Here is a 5,122-nt window from a genome sequence, read left to right as displayed (position 1 = left end):
GTAACTTTCAATGAACTCAAGAATTCCAAGATAAGGGAGGGGTATGTCAATTCTCTTGTAGTAAATAATTTTCCCAACCCCATGGCTTCAAAGAAGGCTTTTGTTTGTTCAAGGACACCCAATTTGTTCAAGGCATCTTCACATATGAATTTGGTGGGTAGAATGGCTTTCTTAGCATACTTGGCAAATGTATCCCTATGGGAGTTAGAAATGAAAATTACCTCCGGACAGTTTGATAATTGAGCAATTTCCGGAGTTGTTGTTGTTGTTGCTTCCAAGGGAGGATCTTGTTGTTGTTGAACTTCCAAGTTTGCATTAGCAACCACCATAGCCATTGAAGCTTTCTTTGCTTGAAGGCATTGTTGCCTTTTTGAGAGTGCCTTTGTCTTGAGTGCCTTTGTTGACCACTTTGTTCTTGCCATTGATGATTATACCAAGAAAAGATTGAAAATCTTCAATTTCCAATTATACCCAAATCGATTTTAAGATGAAAGGATTTGCCTTTGTATTTCAAAAATCGACTCAAAGGTTGAAGATTTTGGTGCTTGGATTGATTATTGTTGGAAAAGGAGTGATTAATTGTTGTTGTAAGGAAGTTTGGATTTGATTTTGTTGAATTTGGATGAGGAAATCTTGTTTTTGGTGATGGAGAGGATGAGGGTTTTGGGGTTTATGGGTAGTGTTTTGAATGTATGAATGAGTGAATGAATGAATGAATGTGGGAAGGGGTATTTAAAACACCCGAAATTTCGAATCTGCAGAGGGAAGACGAGCGGATTCCCTTCGGGACGCTCGGATTATGCTAATTTTGGGTTCAGGAAATCTCGCCTAACGACGAGCGTCTTTCAGTGAAGACGGGCGGATTTCTGCAATTCAGGACGAGCGGATTCCTTCAGAGACGAGCGGATTCTGTTACAGTGAATTTTCTTAGTCTATACTGGCAAAAAGACGAGCGTCTTCTTGCAAAGACGAGCGGATTCTTTCAGACAAGCGTCTTCTCTGCTGGGACGCTCGGATTCTCTAACAGACCAAAATTTTCAATTTTCCAGCTCATCTGGACGGACGGATTCTCCCATAGACGCTCGGATTCCCATAAGACGAACGGATTCCCCATAAGGACGCTCAGATTCCTCCTAGTCTACCCGGATTCAGTTCCGTCTGTGCACTTGCATATCCCGTGTCATTTTCATTGTAGGAGCACTACTAAGGCATGAATAGCCTAGGCAATTGCTATCCCCACACTAAGCTAAAGCACTACATATCAATAAAATTATTAGTCCCTCCCTCACTTCTCTAAAAAAATGATAAATATCTTGATCAAAGCATAAAAATCCAAAAATGACAAAAAAATGCAATGCAAGAATTAAAATGCAAGTTAGGGAGTTAGAAATATTTACAAATGGTGGTTTGGAGAGGACTCCACTAAACTCTCATCCTTAGTTAGATGTCATGGGGGCATGTCCAAGGTGTTGTTGATGTTACTCAACACCTTGAAGAAGTAGTCAAAAGCTTGTTCATTGTCATGATAAAGATCTTCAATAGATCTTTGCACTTGTTGTACTTCATGTTGGTCTTGATCGATAGCATTACCAATGTAGGGATTGAAAAACCCTTCAAACTCATCGTCCCAAAGAACACAAACTTCATCTACTTGGTCACTAAAGATCTCTTGAGTTGATAGAGACAACTCTCCCACTTTCTTGTCTTGGCTAATGAGGCCATCTTCTTCATTGCTTGACTTTGGTGAGCTTTTCAAGCTCTCTTTGTTATAATTTCCTTGCTCTTTGAATGGAGCATCATCGAGTTTCTTCTTTCATTAGAATTCAGACTTCTTCCTATCATCCTTCCGGCTATAATGATCAACCATAAAACATGGTTCATGCAAACGGGGAGCTCTCATGGTCTTGTCAAGATTGAAAGTTTTGATTTCATCTCCCACTTCTAGAGTGAGCTCTCCATGCTTCACATCTATCACCGCACCCGCGGTGTGAAAGAAAGGTCTACCTAGAATGATTTGAATGTTGGAGTCTTCTTCCATGTCAACAATGACAAAGTCCACCGGGATGAAAAATTTCCAAACTCTTACGGGAACATCTTCCCATATCCCTAATGGTGTCTTCGTCGATCTATCGGCCATTTGGAGTGTGATATTGGTGCATTTAAGCTCTCCCATCCCTAACCTTTTACTCACCGAGTACGGCATAACACTAACACTAGCCCCTAGATCACATAAGGCTTTGTTGATCGTGGTGTCGCCAATGGTACACGATATTGAGAAGCTTCCCGGATCTTTAAGTTTTGGAGGTGAACTCCCTTGAAGTATTGCACTACTCACCTTAGTGAAGGCGATACTCTCAAGCTTCCGGATCGACTTCTTCTTCGTAAGGATGTCTTTCACGTACTTTGCATAGGCCGGCACGTGATTGATTAATTCCGTGAAAGGAATCGAGACTTCCAAATTCTTCACAATCTCCATAAATTTTCCAAGTTGGTCATCAAATTTGGGCTTGGCTTGACAACTCGGAAAAGGAAGTCTAATCACAATGGGCTCCTTCTCCTTGGCCTTGTCTTCATTTTTCTTTGAAACTTGTTCTTTTGATGGTTGTCCATCCTTAGAGTTTTGCACAACTTCTTCTTTGTCACTAACTTTTACAACTTTATCCTCAACTTGCTTCTCCAATGCTTCATACCTCGTACCCCTTCTCAAGTGAATGGCACTAACCGTTTTATGTCTTGGGGGATTACTTTGAGTTGGTAATTGCCCCTTTTGTCTTTGTGAGCTTGAAGATGCTAGTTGAGTTAATTGGGTTTCCAACATTTTGGTGTGGGCTAGGATGTTGTTGATATTGATTTCCTTTGCTTGACTATCCTTTTGCATTTGAGTGAAAAACTCTTGTTGATTCTTTTGCATTTGGAGGACCGCTTTTTGAACATCAAAACCTTGGTCATTTTTTTGATTGCATGGAGTTTGATTTTGGTAACCTTGGTTTTGGTTGTAAAAGGGTCTTTGATTTTGGTTTCTCATGGGAGGTGGGGTGTATGTTGGTTGAGGGTTTTGAACATTTTGGCGTTTGTATGAAAGATTTGGGTGGAATTTGGTGTTTTCATTGTAATAGTTTGAATAAGGGGTACCACTCTTGTATGCTTGAAAAGCATTCACTTGTTCATTTGTTCCCCTACATTCACTTTGGTCATGTCCCAAAGTTCCACAATTCTCACATATCCCATATGGGATTGATGAAGATGCCGTCATGGCATTAACATGTTGCTTTGATGATTTTGAGGCTTCTTCAAGTCTATCCATAGCCTTTTCGAACTTCAAATTGATGGTATCAATGTGAGCACTAAGTTGAGCACCCAATTGAGTAATAGAGTCCACTTCATCCTTTCCTCCTCTAGTAGCCTTCCGAGGTCTACTATATTGTGAATTATGGACCGCCATTTCCGCAATCTTGTTCCAAGTTTGGTTGTCATCAACTTCGGTGAACATTCCATTTGATCCCATGTTGAGAATGTTTCTTGAGTCTTCATAAAGACCGTTCCAAAATTGTTGTACCAAGAACCACTCGCTAAGTCCATGATGAGGACATGAGCGACAAATTCCCTTGAATCGCTCCCAAGCTTCATACAAAGCTTCTTCATCTCTTTGCTTAAAGCCCGTAATTTGTGCTCTTAGCATGTTAGTCTTTTCTAGTGGATAGAACTTTTTGTAGAAAGCTAGAGCCAATTTCTTCCAAGAATCAATTCCGAGAGTAGCCTTATCAAGGCCTTTCAACCATTGTTTTGCGGTGCCAATTAGAGAAAAAGGAAATAAGACCCATCGAATTTTGTCTTGAGTTACACCGGTTTGACAAATCGCATCACAATAGTCGCAAAAATTCTCCATGTGAGCGTGAGGGTCTTCACTAGGCATCCCTCCAAATTGGCTTCTTTCGACTAATTTGATAAATGCGGATTTGGCAATGAAATTTCCGGTTAAGTGTTGTGGTGTGGGAGTACCATTGGCTAGGTTCTCCTCGGTTGGTACGGAATGTGATGAAAATTTAGGCATTGTGGGTTGATTTTGTGTTAGATTTTGTGTTGGCTTCTCCTCACCTTCTCTTGCAAAAGGGTTGATGAACTCAATAGTGTTTGGTTGAATATCTACAACCTCACCAATACCTCTCAAAGTTCTCCTAGCAAGTCTTCTATTGGTTGTCAAAGTCCTTTCAATTTCGTTATCAAAGGGTAACAAGTTACCTTGGATCTTCTAGACATGCAAAATATTAAACAACTTGAAAATAATTAGAACAAACCTTGAGGAGTTTTACTTCCCCAAGGCAAAGAAAGACACAACTAATAACAATATAAGAAAATCTAAATCAAGTTAACACCGTCCCCGGCAACGGCGCCATTTTTTGTCGAACTCACTTGGAGGTTTAGTTTTCGGTACTTGTCGTTAGGAGCACCTAGACCAAAACACAATTTATAACTCCACAAACAACTCTACAATTAGTAAAGAGGGAAGTAATGGTCGGATCCCAAGGGACGGGAATTGAGATGAGATTTTCAATTGGAACTAGTGGTGTCTAAGGGTGTCACAATTTGGGGTTTGAAGTAGAAGATCACTAAACTAAATAACAATAAAAGTAAATAAGCAAGATGATTAAAAAGGGGTGTAAACAATTGATAAAAGGCACTAGGGTGTCATTGTAACACCCACTCATACCAAGGTACCTTACCAGGACCACCCTACCATGAAAGTGTGTTACCATCTCGGTTACCCGAGGTTAGTACATATCAAAAGCGTCTGAACTGAGCACATTTATTAAATGCCACAAAGGGTTAAAGTTTACATCATACCAAAAACCAAAAACTGATTCAACAATACAACTCTAATGTCTGACAACTAAAATCAAAACTAAGACTCGGACGGTGATGCTATGACTGGTGATGACAACACTCCCATGACTGCCCCAAGCTCACCACTAGAAATACCTGTCAAGCCTGCTCACCATCCCCCAATGGATCACCGCAGATTCCACAAACAACAACGGGGTCATTATTACTCAATCAATATAAGACAAACAAACGAGACAACCAGCTGATCATCCTCCAACCCCAGTCTCCCGATCTCACACAG

The 5,122-nt window shown here is 40.4% G+C and overlaps 1 non-coding gene across 1 annotated transcript; it reads left to right on the top strand.

Annotated features, from left to right (window-relative positions):
- The first annotated feature begins 3,572 nt into the window (after positions 1 to 3,572).
- LOC141637090 (small nucleolar RNA R71) lies at positions 3,573 to 3,679 on the top strand. The gene has a single exon (XR_012541652.1). It is a non-coding gene; the product is annotated as a small nucleolar RNA R71 (small nucleolar RNA).
- The last annotated feature ends 1,443 nt before the right edge of the window (positions 3,680 to 5,122 follow it).

Source organism: Silene latifolia, chromosome Y, assembly GCF_048544455.1.
Source record: "Silene latifolia isolate original U9 population chromosome Y, ASM4854445v1, whole genome shotgun sequence".
NCBI lineage: Eukaryota > Viridiplantae > Streptophyta > Magnoliopsida > Caryophyllales > Caryophyllaceae > Silene > Silene latifolia.
This window is presented reverse-complemented; position numbering and strand designations above follow the sequence as displayed.